Here is a 22,901-nt window from a genome sequence, read left to right on the forward strand (position 1 = left end):
GGGCCTTGAGATCCTAGGACCCATGGGTACTGCAGAAGAATAATATTTTTTAGACATCTTAGCAAAATTTGGGCATAATCAGTAAGAATGCTTCAGAAATATGGACAAAAGCAGTTTGGGACAAGCAAGTTAAAACAATAAACAGAGCAGCAGAGTAAAATCCATTACAGATTAGAGGAAAACATTGTTTTTTTTATCATGTGGATTCAGAAGACCAAGAAGAGTTATAATGTATCACAAGTTTATACTAAAAAGATTGCATTGATACGTTTTCTAGTCTAATACATATTTGAAACCTAAATATTTATATTCCAATTCTGTTTATTGGAGTAAATAAATATCAATTTATTTGTCAAATTATCAACTAATTCTAGTAAGTTTCATTGTGTGAAATATAAAATCAGCACATATAACTATATATAATATGATTAAAAGACACACGTTTTGTATTGTTCTGTTGTAGTTACGGTATCAAAGGCAACTCTGTTTTAAAGTATGATTCCATTATCTCTACTTCAGTGTTTGATAGAGTTAGATCTAAAGCTTTATCATTTGTAGATTTACAGCATGGAGGCAAGAGGAAACACTGTGATTAAAACATTATCAATTTAATGCCTAATAATGAGGAGAAACATATGCACTTCTCCTGCAACTATGAAAATATTTGGTGATAAAAAGGCAGGAGTGTAAGTTCCTGCCAGGAACTTACAGACAGGCCAGGACATTAAGTAATCATGCATACGAACAATTTTTTCACTTCTTGGCTTTAGCTACTTTTAAATGGAAGGTATAATAAACAATTATATTTTGATAAAATACCTTCTCGTCTGAACAGTTCTGTTTGAACTGTTCATCTCTCTATGATCCCTTGTAACCAAGATTAGTTTTGTTCTAGTAAGAAAATCTTTGCTGTCAGGGTAAGGTATTCTGGTTGTTCTGTTCCCACATGGAAGAAGGGTAAAGGCTCAGGTAGACATTTGTTCCAGTAACACCTCATTTGGGAAAATGTCAGCTGAAGAAGTTTAGAAGTAGCTCTTAAGCAACGCTTAGTTTGAATCCATTAGGTCCACAAAGCTGGATAAATAAATACTTGAAAAAGCCATCACCTTTGGACCTAATTATAAGTAATAGAGAGTATGATCAAATTCCAAATAAAAAGACTTAAGATATTCATTGGCAAAAAACAGTTTGCAAATGTGAGCAATCGACTGATCAATATAATTTTTTCCAATATTCACAGAATTTTAGGGAAATAAGATCGATAGCATTGTTAGGAACAATAAGGTTTCCTTGTTACAAATAGGCACCCATAGATATAAGCCTGTATAAAGATTGCAGCATTAACTATTAAATTTAGAGGATACTACATGCTTCAGCAGCACGTATACTCAAACTACAATACAGAGATTAACATGGCACTTGCACAAGGATAATATGAAAATTTGAGAAGTATTCCATATTTTTCATTCTTCAGATGCAAGAAATGAAAAAAAGTGATTAAAAAGTTGATTACAAAATTACAAGTTTAACAATACACGTAATTCATATAATTAAAATTAGTTTGACATCAGTGTATTAAATCACCTCAGAAAGGCGTTTACATAGCATAAACTTTACAAAACTTTTCAGATTAGACAACATTGTCATTTTATCCCAAAGAAAAATAATATTAAGACCTAGAAAAAAAGGAATCAAACTGTTTCTATATGGAATACAATCGGAAAGGACACATTAATGAACTTATATATTATAAAATAATATAGAATTCAATGTATATCTAGGAGAAAATAAATTATGAACATTATGCAAACATAGAATATAGAATATTTTAAAATATACTTTTTCAGACAAGCACCAGAAATATTTTAGTTTCTGTACTACTCATTTCAACAGGTAAATTAAAATTATTTCTTATTAAAAAATCACAAATTCTAAAGAAATTATTATACATGTTTACAAAATCTATTGAATACATTTTTCCATCCAAGGCAGGCAATTCACTTGGAAGAATTCCGCGGAATCCATGAATTTTTACAGTAAAATATTGGTGCTGCCGGGCACTGGTGGTTCATGCCTATAATCATAGCTAAACAGGAGACTGAGATCTGAGGATCATGGTTCAAAGCCAGCCTGGGAAGGAAAGTCTGTGGTACTCTTATCTCAAATAAACCACTAGAAAACTGGAAGTGGAACTGTGTCTCAAGTGGTAGAGGGCTCACCTTGAGCTGAAGATCACAGGGATAACGCTAGGCCCAGAGTTCAAGCCCCATGACCGACCAAAAAGAAAGATATTGCTCTTATTTGGATTGTGAAAATATTTTGTAGGGACAGAAAAGATGAACTTGCATTTTTGAAATTTAAGAAACTTAACCCGACCATTAGGACTTCGGTGAACAATTTGTACAGCATTTTACAACTTCCTAGAGGTAGTGATACATACTTATGCTTTTGGCAATGTCACATAGAGTTTCTTCTATGTTGTTCTTCAGGCCTGGATTTATATAATGGTTCAACAGAAGGCGATCCAGCGTATCTTTGCTATCTCAATTCTCAACAGCAAGATATAAGGGTGTCAAGAGTCCTTTAGTTTGGGGAAGTGTTACTGTGGCTCAAGCGGTAGAGCACTCCCCTTGAGCTGAAGAGCACAGGGACAGCACCCAAGCCCAGAGCTCAAGCCCCATGACCCACCAAAAAAAAAAAAATCACAACAACAACAAAAATCAAACAAACAAAAATATTTGGGCTGGGAAAGTGGCTCAGTGGTAGAGCGGTGGCCTTGCATACATGAGGCCCAAGGTTCGATTCTTCAACACCACATAAGCAGAAAAAAAAGCGGTAAGTGGTGCTGTGGCTCAAGTGGTAGAGTGCTAGCCTTGAGCTGAAGAGATGAGGGACAGCACCCAGGCCCAGAGTTCAGGCCCCACAACCAGACCAAAAAAATTTTTAAAAAAAAGTCCGTTAGTTTGGCCATTGTTATCTGTATCATGATGAAGTAAGAAAGAAGCGACTCTGGTATTATTCCACGTGTATGCACTGTTCAGGGGTGTCCAGTCATCTACAGTTATTTCATGTGCCGCTTGAGAAACCAACTGACTGACAATGTCTAAGTGTCCACCGTAGGCTTCTTGAAGAGGGATATACTGATCATCATCCCTACTATTCACATAAGTGGCCTTTTGAAAAAGAAGTCTCCGCACTGTAGTAAGCTGAATATTTTCGACAGCCCATTGAAGAAATATGGTTGGATCCTTCTCCAATTTTTTTTCTTGCAATTGATACCATTCCTTACTTTTTCATCTTGTTCCCCATATTCCTAAGAATTGCCTAACCAGAGACTTTGAGTGCCAGTGGGAATGAGGTGTCCATGTATTTCCCTAATAGTTCACATTGGTTGAACTGGTCAGAAATATCTGGTGAATTTTCTGCAACTGTTTATTCACCATGATTTATTTTCTCTTTTTCCAATTTTACTATTCGAAATTATTCTAACTAGAGAGGAGGGAATTGATGGAGAGCAGAGGAAAGATATTCCTCCATATTCAAATGTACACACTGAAAATGAGGACCAGTGATGTCTCCATGTGCAGCTTATTCTAGGCATGAGAAAATAGGAAATAATGCCTTCCATATAAATGATTTGGGAAATGGCAGAGCAAAAAGTGAAATGATACAACCAAAAATATAAAAGCAAAATAAATTAGGATAATTATGGAGCAATCGTGTTATATATGAGAACCATGAAAGTGAGAGAGAAAGAAAGAGAAAGATGTGTAATGACATAGCTAGCCACATAATCCATGCCTCTGATCAATTTGTAGAGCAAACAAAATTTTATTTTTTAAAAGAGATGGAAATCGAATTTATGTATTTACTTGAAGTTAGTAAATACATTTTTAGTAGCCTACGTAAAGAGACATAACTTTACCAAACTACAGACAGTAAAATAAATCCTTGATAGTTCTAGTAACAGATCTGACTGAAATCAGTTGAATCATACTTTTCTTGTACAATGAAGGAATAAGAGGGTAGTAAAGCAGCTAGAGAAGGCAGGGAGATTGTATCTGTGACAAAACTTTGTGGAAATTGGTATTGAGGATTTCTTACTGGTGATCCACTTGCACTGGAAGCATGATTCTGAAGTATTGCTTGCCGATTCTGAACTATTGATTTGATTATTATATTCTCCAAGAAGAAAATGAGAATTGATAATGAAGGACTACTAATACATTTTGACCTTCTCACTAAGCACTTTCAATCATCAAAATCACATGAAGACAATAGACAGGCCTACTTTTTAGATGAATGCAAGTGTCTTATAAAAACAAGGAATGTATGTAGTCATGCAAAGGACTTCTATTTTACCAATGCCGCATACATTTTTCTAATGTTGGGTACCAATAAATAATGGATCTATTAGAAAGCTCTTAAGGCTCCTATGTTCAATAGTGAGTTCTCTTACACTATATCATGGTATTTTTTGTGTTTTAAGAATAAATTTACATTACTAACTTGAATTTCTGACAGGACAGTATCATCACTGTACATCTTGCTTCTATACTCTCATTTTAAAATTACCATCTAAGTATGTGCATTAGATAACTATATAGGAAAAAGTAGAAGCCACACTGATGGCTTATGTCTTTAGTAGTAGTTAATCAGAAAGATGAAATCTGAGCATTGTGGTTTGAAAGCAGACCAAGAAAAAACAGTCCATTAGATTCTGATTTGAATGTAACCAGCAAAACCTAGAAATGGAGCTGTGGTACAAGCAGTAAAATGCTAGCCTTGAGAAAACTGAAACAAAAAATAAATTCTGGGACAAATCCAGGCCCTGAGTTCAAGCCCTAGTAGTAGCACCAAACAAATAAATTAATTAATAAGGTAATTAATTAATTAAAACTAAATTAAGTGGTCACATGTGGAGAGGCAGGTAAAATGTAACATGCGTGGTAATGGTTTATGTATTATTTTGTAATAAGGCATATTATCATTTGTCCTAATCACTAATATTTTATGTGGACTTTTTTGTACAATAAACCCTGAATTTAGCATGCGTGTATATGTGTGTGTACATGTGCGAACATGTGTGTATGTGTATATGTGTGTGTGTGCTGTTGCAATGTTGCTTGCCAATGTGGACAGGGTGAGGCTGAAAAAAGCTAACTGTGTTGCAATGTTTTTATTTATCAGTGTTCTGTCATGTCATTTCAGTGGAACCAGCCTTTGTACATATTATTTGTCTAATAATAACATCATAATCAAAGCATTTACAATATTAAGTTAGAAAAAGAGACCGCTTTCAGCTCTTATTGTATGTTAGGTAAGAAGATACAGACATAATTAGTTAGTAAGTTGTTGCTATAAGATGATTGTCTGTACAAAATACGTATTTGACCTCTTAAATTGGTTATACTTTTAAGATACACTCATAGAGTGATTTGGACCGACTTGACCAAACAGGTATTACTCTCTGATTATTCCTGTGAAACACAAGTTGGATAAACTCTTTCTGGATTTCTGTTGAAAATCACTTTCTTTGCAATATTATATCTATTCTCACTAAGAGATAATCCAACCCATATTATGTTTGAATATCCCATCTTATTCATTGAAAATAAGTATTGTGGATATGCTTGTTAGATATTCCTTTCAAAAACGAACAAACAAAAAGCAAGTGTTATTTCCATATTGTGGATGCATTTGAAGGTGTTTTGTACATGCACAGGTATCTTTACTAATGGCTCTTTTGTGGGAGAAACTATGGCAACTTTAACAAATAAGGCTTTTTGAATATCTGTTCCAATATACATAACATCTCAGAGCAAGTCTTGCAATTTCTGAAAATCCTTTGAATATTTTAGTATTATTTCAGTTCATTGACTGTAGAGCTAAAATTTCTGAAATATTGTTAAGATCTGAAAAAGTATGTGGGTATATATGCTTTTTTATGCTTCATTTTATGAAAACCCAGTTTTTATGAAAGTAAATGGAATAGAATGAAAGAATTAAGTGAATTGGGTAAGCTAATTATTAGTATAATTTTGTTTTCTATTAATAGTCCATTGAATGTAGATGATGCAGTTAAATTATTTCCTCTCTATTTCAGTTAGTTTTAGTCTTTATAGTTATGAGTGAACTTTTAAATAAAGGTCTTTTAAAATAATTAGGATTAACCTTGTGTTTTTCGTCCTACTCCCAAGAAAATGAGTTATTTTTAAGTGTTAATAGTTTATCATTATGATTATCATAGCGAATCATTATTATTATCATAGGGACTTAAAAATGTAGTAGTATTGATGTCTTTTTAAACCAATTGTATTCACAAGTTGGAGAGTCTTTAATTCATAATTAGGTCTTGGTGTCAATGATTTTTAAACTCTCGTTCCTAACATTAATGATAGGTAAGACTGCATTTTTGGGTATATGAAAGGTTAAATATTTATCTGGGGTCAAATGTGATTTTATATCATTCTTTCTTTAATAACATTTTAAAGTAGTACATTTCTCTCAAAATGGTGGATATAAAAAGCAATCAAAAGGGCTGGGAAGGTGGCTCAGTGGTAGAGTGCCTTGCATGCATGAGGCCCTGGGTTCAATTCCTCAGCACCACATAAGCAAAAAGAAAAAAGCCGGAAGTGGCTCTATGGCTCAAGTGGTAGAGCACTAGCCTTGAGCTGAAGAGCTGAGGGACAGTGCCCAGGTCTAGAGTTCAGGCCCCACGACCGGACCCCCCCCCAAAAAAAAAAGCAATCAAAATACTTCAAATGGTAAAAAATTTAGGTGAGCTACAATGTGGAAACGATTGCTCCAAAAGGCCTGCAGTCTGTTTCCATCAGGAATTGGGCAGGTCATTCTTTCAGTAAGACTGTGTTAACCAGAGATGGGGTCCCCAGGCAGTGCAGTGTTGAGTGAAGGCCTAAAATATGATTTCTACTATTTTGAGCTAGAAATCAAGAATGTTATAGTTTAGCAGTTCCTTTCACTAGGGAGGTATAAATTGAGTTTTCACTAGGGAGGTATAAATGGAGTTTTCTTCTTACAGTTACTTATTGTCTTTTTTTGTTGTTGTTGGTCATGGGGCTTGAACTCTGGGCTTGGGTGCTGTTCCTGCACTCTTCCACTCAAGGCGAGTGCTCTACCACTTGGACCACAGTGCCACTTCCAGTTTACTAGTGGTTTATTAGAGATAAGAGTCTCACAGTCTGTCCTGCCCAAGCTGGCTTTGAACCACAATCCTCAGATCTCAGCCTCCTGAGTAGCTAGCATTATAGGCGTGAGCCACCGGTGTCTGTCTAAGTTACCTATTTTCTAACAAAGATAAAGGAAATATTATTAGAGTGTGCACAATAATTTTGGGAATTTTCCTTGAATTAGTAGACTGAGTGCTAGTATTTAGTTATAAAATAGAATGAGGTTAGTTCATATAGTGGGAATGGAACGCAGGCTAACACTTACCGTGTGTAGAATGTTGTACTAGTAATTCCAACTCTGAAGACTTAAATATCATCATCTTAGAATTAAAAATAAAAATAGATTCACTTTATGGGATTATTGTGAGGATTAAATTAGATACCAAAGGTAAAGTACTTGGAAAAACAATCAGAGTTTGATACTTTCTACCTTTTATTTTATCATGTGATATATTCTAATAGTTTTACTGTGATTTTTATATTGTCTATTTAGGATATGCAAAGTGATGTATTGATATACATTGCGTTGTTCACTTTTCTGTCATTATGAGGAAAATACCTGCAAAGAAAATTTCTGAGAAGGCAAGTATCATATTGACTCATGGTTTAAGATCAGATGTCTCCATTGTTTTTAATTATATTTTTATTAAATAGGTGTACGAAATGTTTTCCATTCAACGAATCAGTTTATAAGTACAATGGATCTTTACATAACTTTCTCACATCCTTCCAAACCTCAACCCACTTTCGTTTTTATTAGTTTCATACTATCTGCATTGAATATTATGGCTTCACTCTCTACTTCCATAAGTCTCTTTATTTCTTCCCTTTGATTTTCCCTCACATTTTCCAAGTGGTAGCCTCCTGGTATTCATTTTGTTGGATTAAAAGTTCAATTTTATAAGAAATTACACCTGTTAAATACTCCTCTACAAATAGCATGCTTTGATTAATACTGTTTTTTAACTTGCATAAAATTCTGGCTTCTAAATACACGTTCTTTTTGTGTCTGGCTGTGACTTCGTTTATTTAACATAATTTTAGTTCTATCCATTACTTTGCAAATACTGTAACAGTCTTTAAAATGGATGGGTGCAATCCAATTGTGTATATGTGCAACACTTTCTCCAACCATCCCTCTGCTAAAGTGCATCTGGGCTGTTTCCATAAATTCTCTACGGTGAATAGTGCAGTAGTGAACATGATTGTGAGAGTGATTTTACTCTAACCTTTTGGGAAAATTCATCACTGTTTTTCTGGGAGCAATCCTCTAGCCAATTTTCCAGAATTAGCACATCCCTTCCTTCATCTACATCACAACGTTTTTCAGGTCCTCAAAAACACACTACCCCCTACAGGTACCAATCAGCTAAAACCAGACTGTGCCCATATTCTTTTGTTGTTGTTATTGTTTTCTTTCCGGTCGAGGGGCCTGAATTCTGGGCCCTCAGCTGTCCCTCAGCTTTTTTGCTCAAGGCTAGCAATCTACCACAGCGTCACTTCTGGCTTTCTTCTTTTTGCTTATGTGGTGCTGAGAAATCAAACCCATGGCCTCAGGCATGCAAGGCAAGAGCTCTACCACTGAGCTACTTTCGCAGCCCCGATGTGCCCATATTCTTTTAATACATTTTTCATAATTTTACACATAATTTAGTGAGAACCTTCTATGTACTTTCCTAATGTGGGAATGAGGTATATGACAATAGAGCAAAAGTAAGGGATATGGGATTAAATTAGCTATTATCATATTTAAAATAATTTTCAGCTCTAACTCACAGCCTCACTTAGTATTATTTTAATCTTTATTTGATTACTTCACCTATCCCCTAAATTATAACATGAGATTTAAATACAAAGGCAAAAAAGTGTGGTTTGACTTTGACACTCATGTGTGAGGATGCACAATATGGGCAAATAAAGGGATTGGAATTAATAGCCATTATCCATTTTGTTAAATGGTTTTCTCAAACTGATTCTCACAATTCATATTTCATTCAACAACAAGAAACATGTGACAATTCCCTTTGTTTTGCTCCTCATTAAACTTGTTTCCATGTTATTTTATAATGAAGGATGATTTCTTAAATCTACTGCAGATACAAAAATATGTTAAAATATTTCTATATGTATGCATTGATATAAATACAAACACATATATTATAAAGGTTATAATGATAAATTATAACTTCTGTAACTATACAATTTACTAAATTATTAAAAACATGGACGACTCAGGCCTGGAATCCTGGTTACTCAGGAGGCTGAGAGCTGATTATTGTTTTGAAGCCATCCTGGTCAGGAAAGTCCATGAGCCTCTTATCTCCAAACAACCAACAGAAAATCAGAATTGGAACTGTGGCTCATAGTAGTAGAGTGATAGCCTTGAGTGAAAAGACTCAGAGATATCACCCAGGCTCTTAGTACAAGAACTAAAATCTACCCCCAAAAAGTATTTAATTTACACTTATGTAAATAGAGTATTTCCTTCACACAAATGCACATCCATGCTCATTTGCAAGGTAACTCTGTTATGTCTGGAGTACCACATAATATTATCACTTAAGTAGAAAGTATTACAACATGGGTAAACTCTACCTCTCTCATGGATTTTTCTCCACTCAAATATTCAAATCTTGCAATTATTCCCATTATTTAAAGTCATAGCTTTTTTTCTTTTATACACATAAGATTGGAATTTGAATTGAGTGTCTTGTGTCTCCTAAATGGTTGTTCTTACCACTTTGGCATGCCCCCAGCCCTAAATTATCCTGATTAACTTTCAGATAGAATCTTGCTTCCTACTTGTGTAAGATCGTGGGCTCAGTCTACTTTATGTTATTCTTCCTGGAATTTAGAATAACAAGTGCCTGGCATTGTGTACAGATCTTTCTGTCCAGTCTGAGCTTTAACCACTATCCTCACAATAGTAGACTCCCTCGTAGTCAGGATTTTCATAAGCTTATCATAGCTATTTTTAAAAAAAATCTTTGCATTTCCTGCAGGTTCTTGAGTACTGAGTTAATTGGTGTTTTCTTGGGTTGTTTTGTTTCTTTTGAATGTATGTGTTGAGTTGTTCCTCATTTTTCCTTTTGTTTCTTTCACTCAAGTTCTTACCTATAGTGCTGAGAAACCAATTCTTCTTTCTCAAGATAGTCAAGGTGAACATTATTTATTCCAAAACAATTCCAGTAATATTTAAACACCTTCAGAAATTTCGAGAAAATGGCGGAGGAGAATCTGGTGGCTAAACAAGCTCTTGCATAGAAAGCAGTTCTAGTGTTCCAATGAACAGTCCTAGGCACACCAAGTGTGCCATCACATTACAGAGAGTTTGGGCAGAGAGGAATAATCCAGGTAAGTAGACAGATCTGAGCATTTTCCAGCAACCATGGCTGAGGTTGCTGTGGCGGCTGTGGTGCCATCCATAGCCGCCATAACTACAACCCAGAGAGTCTGGGACAAATGTGCCAGATGCAGTGGGCAAGCAGATTTTACTCAACATGACCAAGAACTGACAAGTAGCAGATATCTTCATCCTGCAGATAGCAGACCAGAGGCTACCCAGGAACCCACACTCCAGCGTGAGTACAAAACTAACATCCTCACTCCTTCTCAAAGGGAGCAGAGGAGGGAAGGACACCCCTCCCCCCAACACCGGAAATATCCACCTTTGATGTAGACAAAAGCCTGGCTAAGTAGCTAGATCCAACTCAGTTCTTTGATGAAAACAAAAGAGTCATTTAGCTAGTCACAAGTACCTACCCTGACCTGCCATTCTCAACTCCACCCATGGGAAAGTCACAAAAACAAGGCAGAGAAAGCTAATCCCACAAAGGAGTGGCTTTCTTCACTGGGTAAACAGAGCCAGAGTCTGCCCCTCCCTACAACAGCACTGACAATCAATTGAAACTCAGTAAACATAAACCCTGAGAATGGCTCCAGGCTGGGCTTTGTGAATGTTTCAGAAGCTAGCCCCTCAGGGAAAAGCTACTGTTTGCTGAAAGGCTTCAACTTTACCCAGAACCCAGCCTTATTACAGTAACTCCAAACTAGAGGAAACAGCCACCTCCCTCTTTTGTGATACTCAAAGCAGATCTCCCTCCCACTGAACTAGCCTGGGAGGCAATCACAAACTTCTGGGTAAACCAACAGAATTTTTTCTGCCTGCCCAAACAAACTGACTTAAGAAACCAATCAAGCCACAGGAAACCAAACACCACAAGCAAACCAGAGACTCCACCAAGAGACTGGTTACTGACACAAGGGAGATACAGGATCTTCCCATCAACCCCCCAAAAACAAAATCAAAGAAGTCTTTTTTGTATCTTTGTAAATTTTTACTTTTTAATGATAAAAATTGTTTTCATTAATCTTTTTTTCTTCCTCTTATAACTTTTATTTTAGGTGTATGTGTGTGTGTGTGTGTGTGTGTGTGTGCTTTTTTAAAAAAAAATGTTTACTGACCTGTTGGTCTTTTTTGTTCTTTCTTTCTCATTCGTTTTACTTTTTCATCTATTGTTCTTTTTGCATGAATTATTTGTTGTTCTGTTCACCTCCTATATACCTGTCATTGATTATAAGACCTTATCCACAATTGTGTACATTCTTAATCCAAAAACATATTACTCAATTCAAAACCTCTTCGGATTACATTCCTTAATAGCAGTATTACTTATTTATACCTATAAATTATTTGAAGTATTTTTATTTTTTAGTTTTTCAGGTCTTCTTTCTGTCCCTCCCCTCCTCTCATCCTTGTTCATCTCTCAATTTTACTTCTTTAAATTTTCATTACTTTTAAGAGTTTCACTTTTTAAATTTAAATATTTGTCTTTCCATTTTTTCTTGTCTCTTTTTAAAAATTTTTTCTTCTCTCATTTCTATCATTCTTTCCAATCCATTTCCCTCTGTGAGATTAGGACTTGGTTAATTTCACTCTCCTTTTACCTTTCCACATCCCTCTAATGCTGTTTTCCCCACTTTTCTCCCTAAACATAATAATTTCTGGTTTGTCAAATTATTCTTTGGTATTCTTAGCCCATTAAAACATAGCTTTTAATGTTGAATTGACTGTATCTGTTGAACTAGATTGTATCTTCAAACATTTGACTATGCAATTACAGGACTTTGGTTGATGCTTGCCTTAAAATTGTGTTCTAGCACAAAACTGGCATTACTTTCATCCCAAATGGGCAGAACAAGCAAGAAAAACACAAGGAAAATGGCAAGTCCGGGTATCTCAATTCCCACTCAAGATAATCAGGTGACAGAACAGATAATGAATAATCCAGACGAGAGTTCCCAAAAAGCTCTACAAACACTACTGGTAAACATGGTGAATGAAAAGATTGAAACCCTGCAAAGGTCTCAGTGTGAACGTGTTAGGGAGAGAGAGGAGGCAAACCAAAGATCAAAACAGGAAGCTCATGGGCTTGAGAAAGCTACTCAAAGATTGATACTGGAATTGCGTGAGCAGGTTGAGAATACTCAAAGAGAAATAAAGGAATTGTCTGAGCAGGCTGAGATCAGTCAAAGAGAACTAGAGAAGTTACATGAACGTGAGAAATCTAATCAAAGAGTAATACAAGAATTGCAAGAGCTGGATGAGCATAGACAAAGATCAATACAGCCATTCATGGAATTCATAAACAGTCACCTGAAAAGAGTCAGGGAGACCACAAAGGGAATGTTGAATGGAGCCCAAGAGAAGGAATGGGAGTCCAAGGAAACCATAACCAATCAACTAAGTGATTTGAGAGTAAACACTGAACACCAAATTAAGGAAGTAAAGAATTTCATACAAGATCTAAAACAAAGCTCCAACAAAGAATTTGAAGCCATAACAGCCAACCAATTAAAAGGAAAAGAAATTAAAAATAAAGTAGAAAGTCTTGACATTAGGTTAGACTATGCAGAAGATTGAATCTCCGGCATTGAAGACAGCCTAGGTATTATAGAGAAAGAACATACAACTATCCAAGACAAATTCAAGAAATATGATAGATCTATTCAACACTTGGAAGACACCATCAGAAGGCCTTATCTGAGGGAAATGGGTGTAGAGGAGCATATAGAGACATAAGGTAATGGTCTAGAAAATTTGTTCAACAGGATCCCAGCAGAGAACTTCCCAACACGCAAAAAGATAGGCATATTCAGATACAAGAAGCTTTTAAAACTCTAAATAGACCAGACAAGAACAGGACTGTCCATAGTCCAATTAATTATAAGCCACACAGGATCAATTCAGACCAAGGAAATGATCCTTAAAGCTGTCAAGGAGAAAAGATCAGTCACCTATAAAGGAAAACCAATTAGAATCACCTCAGATTTCTCAAAAGAGACAATTAAAGCAAGAAGAGCCTGGAATGGTTTATGCCATGCTCTAAAGACAAACAACTATCAACCAAGAATAGTGTACCCAGCTAAACTCTCAATCATAATTGAAGGTCTAATAAAAATCTTCCATAGCAAAGAAAAACAAACAATATATCTCCACCAAATCAGCTCTACAAAAGATACTAAAAGATGTCCTAAACATAGAAAACCAACAAGACCACAATAAAGGCCAAGAAACCACATACAAACAGAATCCAAGAACCAGAGAAAGAATCCAGTAGGCGCAGCACCCAAGAAGGTGGATAAAATGGCAAGAGCACCCAAATACCTCTCAGTCCTCTCTCTCAATTTTAGTGACATGGACTGTCTAGTTGGTTTAAAATACAAGATTCTTATATCTTCTACCTTCAGGAATCACAACTTGCCCATAAAAATCAAACACATTTTGAAAGTGAAAGGCTGGAACAAAATCTACCAAGCAAACTGCCCCCCAAAACAGGCAGGAGTTGCAATCCTAATATCAGATAAAATAGGCTTCAAATTAACATTATTGAGAAGAGATAAAGAAGGTTACTACATACTAATTAAGGGATATCTCTTTCAGGAGGATATTAAAATTCTAAATATTTGCCAAACAATAGTGCACCCAAATTTATACAAGAAATACTACTTTAAATCTCACATAGATCCAACGACATTAATTGTTGGGGACTTTAACAAACCACTATTCCCACTAAATAGATCAACTCGGCAAAAACTCAACAGAGAAACCGCAGATCTAAACAAGTGCATACATCAACTGATTTAGCAGACATCTAGCAAATATTCATCCAGCAGCATAAGAATACACTTTTTGCTCAGCAGCACATGGAACATTTTCCAAATCAAACTTGTCAAAATTCAGAAACATTGAATTCATATCTTGCATTCTATCAGACCAAAAGGGAATAAAATTAGAACTCAACACAAAAAGCCACCAAAGAAAGTCCAGTATAAGATGGAGGCTGAAAAACACACTGTTCAAACACCAGTGGGTCATGGAAGAGCTTAGAATCGAAGTTCAAATGTTCATATTATTCAACAAAAACTAGCACAGAGATTTTCTGCTCCTCTGGGACACAGAAAAGGCACGATTCAGAGGCAAGTATATAGCGCTGAGATCCTATATTAACAAATTGGAGAGACCTGGAACCAACAATTTAATGAGATCTGACACTCCTTGAAAAAGTGAATCAAGATAAACCCCAATCAAGTTGATGGAAAGAAAGAATTAAAATTCAATCAGAATTAAATGAATTAGAATCCAAAAAAAACCATATGAAGAATCAACAAAATGAGAAGGTTCTTCAAAATAATTAACAAAATTGACAGACCCTTAAAAAAGAAAAAGAAAACACACCCAAATTAATAAAGTCAGAGATGAGAATGGAAACATCACTACAAAAACAATCAAGATTCAGAACATTATAAAGGAATACTGCTCAAAACTTTTGCTAATATGTTTGAGAACTTGGCAGAAATGGACATTTTCCTGGCAAATATTGACATGCTGAAACTAAGATGAGTTAAACCATCTTAACAGGCACATATCAAGCATTGAAATAGAAAGAGCAATAAGAGAACTCCCATCTAAGAAAAACCCAGGAATAGATGGTTATACAGCAGAATTCTAAAAGGCCTTCAGAGCAGAACTCACACCAATACTCCTCCAAATCATCAATGAAATTGAAAGAGAAAGTTCCCTACCGAACTCTTTCTATGAAGCCATCAGAACCCTCATCCCCAAACCCTCATCAAAGAAAGAGAACTATAGACCCATTTCTTTGATGAACATTGATGCAAAGCCTCTCACCAAAGTTTTGGCTAATCAACTTCAACAATTCATCCAAAAAATCATACACCATGTGCAAACAAGATTCATTTCAGGGATGCAAAGCTGCTTCAATATACACAAATCAATTAACATAATTCATCACATCAACAAGAGCAGGGATAAGAACCACATGGTTATCTCAATAGTTGCAGAAAAAGCCTTTGACAAGATCCAACACCCTTTTATGGTGAAGGTCCTGGAAAAATTAGGAATCCATGGAACATTCCTCAATACAATAAAGGTTGTGCATGACAAAACTACAGAAAGCATTATACTCAATGGTGAAAATCTAAAGCTATTCCCTCTAAACTCTGGAACGAGACAAGGAGGCCCACTCTCTACTGCTCTTCAATTCAAACATAAAGAGGAACCCAATAGGGAAAGAAGAAGTATAACTTTCCCTATTTGCAGATGACATGATCTTGTATTTAAAGACCCGCTCCCAAGTTACTCAAGGTTACTCAAAACTTGGGCAAACTAGAAGGGTATGAAATTAACCCTCAAAAACCAATGGCTTTTCTGTATGCCTACAATGAGAAAATTGTGGCTGAAATTAGGAAAGCAACTCCATTCGTAATAGCCCCACAAAAAATAAAATACCTACGAATTAACTTAATCAAAGGAGTGAAGGACCTCTATGATGAAAACTTTAAATACCTGTAAAAGGAAATCAAAACAAACTTAGAAAGTGGAAAAACTCCCATGTTCCTAGATTGGAAATATCAAATCGTGATAATAGCAATACTTCCCAATGCTATCTACAAATTGAATGTGATACCTGTCAATATTCCAACCTCATTCTTCAAGGACATAGGAAAGGCAATCCAAAAATTCATATGGAACAATAAAAGACCCTGAATAGGAAAAACGATCGTTAACAGAATGAACAGTGTTGGAGGAAAATCAGTACAAAATTTCAAACTCTTCTACAAAGCCATAGTAAGCAAAACAGCTTGGTCAGTACCAAGAACAGACCTCAGGACAAATGGAATAGAATTGAAATGAACCTAAAGACCTACAGCCATCTAATCTTTGATAAGGGAGCTGAAAAAATAGAATGGAAGAAAGACAGCCTCTTCAGTAAATGGTGCTCTCAAAATTGGTTAACTACTTGTAGAAAAATAAATCTAGATCCTTATATATCACCCTGTAGCAGAATCAACTCCCAATGGATCAATGACCTCACAATATGAAGACACTCTGAAAACATTACAGGATGGAATAGGAGAAACCCTAGATCTCCTTGGTACAGGCTGAAAATTGCTTAATAGAGACCCAGAAACACAACAAATCATAGAAAGGTTGACAAATGGAACTGCATGAAATTGCAGAGCTTCTATATGGCAAAGGACATAGCTAGCAAGATCCATAGAAAGTCCACAAATTGGGAGAAGATCTTCACTAGCCATACAATGGACAAGGGTCTCATATCTAAAATATATCTGGAACTCCAAAAAATTAAATCCCCCAAAAACAAATCCTAAAAGAATCAACAGCCCAATAAATAAGTTGGCTAAAGGCTTAAAGAGAAACTACTCTGAAGAGGAAGGAAAGATGGCTAATAGACACATGAAGAAATGCTAAACCTCCCTAGCTATAAAAAATGCAAATCAAAACAACATTGAGATACCACCTCACCCCAGTTAGAATGGCTATAATCAAGAACTCTATTAACAACAGATGCAGGAGGAGATGTGGATAGGGGAACCCTACTGCATTGTTGGTGGTAGTGTAAACTTGTTCAACCACTTTGGAAAGGGGCATGGAGGTTCCTCAAAAGACTTCATATGGAGCTCCCCTATGACCCAGGAATCACACTTTTGGGCATTTACGCAAATGATGACAAAGAAGACCACACTAAAGCTCCCAGCACAACTATGTTTATGGCAACATTATTTACCATATCTAAGCTTGGAACCAACCCACATGCCCCTCAGTAGATGAATGGATCAATAAATTGTGGTATATATACACAATGGAATTTTTGCCTCCATCAGAAATAATGACATTGCCCCATTGTTAGGAAAATGAAAGTCTTGGAAAAAATTATATTAAGTGAACTACGCCAGGTCCAAGTACACATAGGCCCCATGGTTTCCCTTATTGGTAATAAATAGGATATGTCTGAGACAAGCAGAAAAGGTCAGATTCGTTGATGTTAGGTGAAATGTACCCCAAGATAAGCATTCAAATATTTTTTTCTTTCATGCGATTGTTTCTAACATATTTATAAGATGAATTTTTGTTGCTTTGTATGTCCTTTCCCCACAATATAGCTCCTGTTTTCACTGTATTTTATGTTGGTATAGTTTGTGGAAGGGAAAGGAAAAAACAAATCTTTTAAAAAAGGATAGAGTTGGACCCATTGTAACAATGAGATGTACAAGATGTTTTGTCGAAAAATGAACTTTAAAATTTTCGCAAGGAGGGGCATAATGGGGGGAGGGGCAGGAGGGATGAGATGGAAAGTGATAGGAAGTGGAAACAAAAGAGGAGGCAACGATGCTTGATAAGAAATGTACTCATTATCTTGCCCATGTAATTGAAACTCTTCTGTATGGTATTTTCAGAATAATAAAAAAAAAAAAACCTTCATACCTATTAATGGTATACGAATTCTATGTGCTTAGAAGGGTCTTTTTATTTTCACAGTCGTTTTTGGCATACACAGACATATCATTCATTATATGAAGATAATAAATTTCCAGATGCTTGCCAGGAGGAGTAAAACCTATAGTTTATTTTTTTCCAGAGGCTTCCCATTTCATGAAAGAAATATGCTGCTTGATGGAGGATTTCACAAAATTATATTGCTAGGAAGAACTTAAACAATCATCTAACATTACAGAGATGAGGGAGATGAATTGATCTCTTAAATAATTTACTTTTGGGTCAAATAAGAGCAGGCTGCCCAAAAGAGAGTAGACTTTAGAGAAACATGATGAGTTGTATGTAAATAGGTGCTTAGCTGATTTTGTTAATTTGTGAACTAATACAGGGAAATAAAGTACAGCAAGGTAAAAAAAAATAAAGAACTCTGCATTGAAATACTCATCTGTGTGTGTGTGCACACACGTGCCTGTACACACACGTGCATGTTCATGTGCTCATGCATGCATCATTCCTGCTCTAAGCATCTGTGCCCAAAGTAGTGGTCTACCACTTGAGCCACTGATGCACTTCTTTTTTTTTGGAGATAATCACATGTTTTTTCATGATTGTACTGGATTTGAAAAGTGGTTTTCAGATCTCGGCCTCCAGAGTAGCTAGCTAAGCTGATTCACCCTCTGAGTAGCTAGCTAAAATTCTGTTTGTCCTCTATGCTTCATTGTTCTTTTATTCTTTTCCTGAGGTAATCACAAACGTGTCATAAAAATGTCTAATTGCTTTAAAAATACTGTTACTGTTTGGCACCAGGGGCTCCAATCTGTACTTTTAACTACTTACGAGGCTTGAGAACAGAAACCAGGCCAAATTTTAGGGGAGTTCCTTCTCAATCTATAGCTGGGTGCATTAGATCATTTCCACCATCCTGCACTATCTAGAGACTAACATTGGAAGGACTGCAGGATCCAGGAATCTAGACAAGTTGGTGTGCAACTCTGATGCAATTGATGATGGGAAACTTAAAAGGACAGATCAGGTGCATGTTTTTGTGGAAAGGGAACCCTTATCCTAAAATTAACCACTGACATAATGCTAGCCTAGCAAGAACAATACCCCAATTTGAAATCCTCACAATTTTCCAAAACCAAAATAAGTACATACATTAACATCCCAAAACTTAGTACAATCTGTTCTTTGCTCTAATATCATCTTTATCTGATTATCATATGACATGACAGAATAGTTTCTTCATTAAACTTATGATATATTTTAAAAGACCTAGAAAATTCTTCCTCACTTATTAAGTGCAAACGAATGGCATATTAACTCATTTCTTACATGTTTGACTGCCACTAAAAATCTATTCAATGATTAGTATAGTAATATATTCTGATTTATTACTTTATTTGTAACAGTTGTTAAACATATTGCTTTTCTGCTGAAGTACAAGTATTTAAATAGTCTTAACACAGGGTGCTATATGCTGAGTCCTGGGAAAGAGTGCTATGTGCTGAGTTTTTCAAAGCATGCCATGCACTCAGTCCTCTACAGGGCTTGCTATGGACTCCCTCCTTCAAAGGGTGTTGTGTGCTGAGTCATCCCAAAGGCTACGATATGCTAAGTCCTTCAAAGGACACATTGTGCTGTCTTTTACATAGTGTGCTTTGTGCTGTTTTTTGAAGTATGCTGTGTGCTGAGTCATCCCAAAGTGTGCCATGTTCTGAGTCCTTGAGAGGTAGTTTTCCCCAACAATCTCTCTCAGTCTCTCAGTCTCTCAGTCTCTCTCTCTGTCTCTCTCTCTAACTGGGTCACTGTGCACGTTCTTGATATGTGGAGTGGAGAGGCTTGGAGGAGAGTCTCCTCTAGAGGTGGGGCTGAGGGGAGATTCGATCCCCTGAGCAAGTGCTAGGGTTGGCGGGGAGTGGAGAGCTGAGGTGAGGCTGTAATTCCCATGGCCTGGAAGTCTTAGGGCCCTGTCAGGGCTGATCTTTTGGGCAAGGGTAGGGGGTGGAGCCAAGGGGAAGAGGGGACTGGGCAGAGGGGAGGAGGAGGGAGGGTCGGGGGCCTCAATGTGGTGTCAGCAGTGGCCAGGGTCTCCCAGGGGCAGATGTACATGCACAGAGGATGTGAGGCGGCCTGCAAGAGGAGTAGAAGTAGAGAGAGAGAGCAGAGAAGAGCAAGGATAGGCACGAGGGTAAGTGGCTTCACATGCTCTGTTCGTGGATCAATAGAAAAATAGCCAAAACAAGAATAAAGGAAACAAATGTACAGCCAAGAAAAATATAGTTAGAATAAAGGTAGAGGCAATAAAGGTGCAGCCAAGTATAGAGGAAGCCTTGAACCAACACCCCTTCCTGCAAGCATGCTTCCATGAAGCTTATGCTTTGTCTGGCATGATCTCTCACGCAGATTCAGCAGGAGGTGTCATGGCATTTCTTCCTTTTCTATTTTTTAATTGAAGCTCATGAATGTCTTGGTGCACAGAAGAGATAAATCTAAAGATCATCCGGAAAATGACTGGAAATATAAGAATAAGAATTGGGAGAATTGATCTGACAATGGTATTTATAATTATTACATTAATCCAATCCAGAGGATTGAGAGCCTCCACGTTATGCTTAAATAATGCTGCCAAAGATTGTAAGATTTTTACATCTAAATGAGCTTTACTAACTGCTATAATTTTATCCTGTAAAGCCTCCATAACATGAGAGATATCTTTATCTCTCCAGACTCCTAACAAATGATTTTTGGTGGCATTCCAATGAAAAGAAAAGCTATATTTTAGAACAGTAACACAGATATATTTCAAACTAGCATGACATTTAACTGAGAGTTGTGTTTTTAAATTTTTAACTTCCTGACCTATAGCCAGAACCACTTCCTCCAGAGGATTTATTTTCATTTCTAACTTTTTATCTATAATTTGTTGTTCTGCTAGGGCTAATGAAACATATTTGTTTAAATCAGTAACAAAATGAGCAGTGTTTACTTCATTTACTAAGGCTGCTGTAGAAATCGCTAAAGAGCTAATTATTGTTAATAAAGCACTTATTCCTAAAATCAAGGCCGCAACAAAGCGTTTTGGCTGCAACATAATATCCAGAATTTTCAGCATTTGTAAAGCAGAATTTTTAAACCAAGGGTCATTTTATAGATCTACACGTAACATTACATATGAAGGTCTTTTTAAAATAAAAATTACAGAATATGTTTTATCCAGGGAAGAAGTAAGACAATTAGTAAAAATATAATCCTTACAGCTAATATAATAAGATTTTCCTTGATTAATAATGATTAAATTATCTAGTTTTCTAGATAAAATTCCCATAGGATAATCTACACATGCTCTTACCCCAATTGCAGTACTCTTAGTTTCTTTGGGCTTTTTCAGTAAAATCATGTTTGTTGCTGCAAAAAGTCTAAACAAATACAGATGAATGCCCATTTTATTGTGAAAGGGAGAGTGACTCACCAAAACGGAAGCCACCCACGCTGGAGTGAGCCATCTTTTCAGGGTTTCCCCGTGCCTAACAGGAGCATAGCCATTAAACTTTCCTGAATTATGTTTTAAGTAGGCGGCATAATCATAATCAGGGTTAGCAATGGAAAAATAAAAAATACTATCTGGTGCCCCAAAGGCTTGTTAAAAGAGGCCTTTTGAAATCCACATTCTCACCATTTCAGTGAGGTAATTAATATATCCCCAAACTGATCTTTGTCATGATATTTTGTAGGCAGTTACCTAAATGTATATTCCTCTTGGGAATGAAAAAGGATTCGTTATAAGTATGAAAGCCTAATGTCATCATGCCAATTTACCACATCAATCTCTTTTAGAACTATTTATCATTGGATTGATCAAGGGTATCAGTCAAAAAAGTTCTATAGTTTATAGGCCAACACCCGTGGAGATTTTCTCCTGATAGCGTTATGCAAATTGGAGTGGTATCTGTCATTCCTTCATAATTAATAGTTTGAGAAGTCATATGAGAATTAGAATAATCCTCCAAACCCCCTAGCAGGTCACTATTATTTGTCATTACTTGTATTATATCCTCATCCCCCCACCCCATCCCATAGGATGTAGAAGAGGAGGATTAGAAACATATGTCCAGTATTGTTCTCCTGAAACAGACACTGCCTGCACAGCAATAATGGCAAGCATAGCAAGAAACTTATTTTCAACAGTGATAGTCTTTCCTGTAGAAACAACAATCTCCTCCGCAGAATGGGTGAGTTTCTTAATTTATTCCCAGGTTGGTGGTTGGGCTTCTTTTGTTGTCTTCGCCTGTTGAGGAGAAAGGGGAAGACTTTTGAGCTTTGGCATCACTTTCTTCATTTGCATCTTCTGTTTTGTTTTTTTTCCCCTGGGTTTCTCTTATTTTTGTAGGGCACACAAGTCGGTTGCGATTCCAGATGGGTGACGCGGCTTCTGTGGAAACACACATGTATATCCTCTTCCCGAGGTGATTAATACATCAGGCTCTTTCCAGGTGCCTCTGAGCAAATCTTTCCTTTTAACTTTTGGCTGAACATTAAATCCAATTTCGCTCCAATGTTTTTGCATAAGTGTAAGATTTTGTTGATTAGTATTAAGGTGATTAATTACAAATAAAGCATGATGGTTTCTCTAGTTAATAAGTCAGCCATCATATTTCCAAATGAAAGAGGACCTGGTAAATTTGTATGTCTCTTATGTGTTCAATAAATAATTTTTCTTTTCTAAGTTGAATTAATTTTTGTAACTGTTGTAACAAGTCTATAATTTTTAATTGTCCTGATAAAAGAGCTGTCTCTATGGCAGGAAATAAGTTAACCATATGCTTAGAGTCTGTGCAAATGTTATGCTGCTGGTGAAATATGGTTAAAGCTAAAATTACAGCAATAAT

At 36.2% G+C, this 22,901-nt stretch overlaps 1 pseudogene; it reads left to right on the forward strand.

Annotated features, from left to right (window-relative positions):
• Positions 1 to 1,367: 1,367 nt before the first annotated feature.
• On the forward strand, positions 1,368 to 1,464 carry LOC138827113 (U6 spliceosomal RNA; annotated as a pseudogene).
• The last annotated feature ends 21,437 nt before the right edge of the window (positions 1,465 to 22,901 follow it).

Source organism: Dipodomys merriami, unplaced genomic scaffold (assembly GCF_024711535.1).
Source record: "Dipodomys merriami isolate MVZ:Mamm:240054 unplaced genomic scaffold, mDipMer1.0.p SCAF_150, whole genome shotgun sequence".
In the NCBI taxonomy this organism is placed as follows: Eukaryota; Metazoa; Chordata; class Mammalia; order Rodentia; family Heteromyidae; genus Dipodomys; species Dipodomys merriami.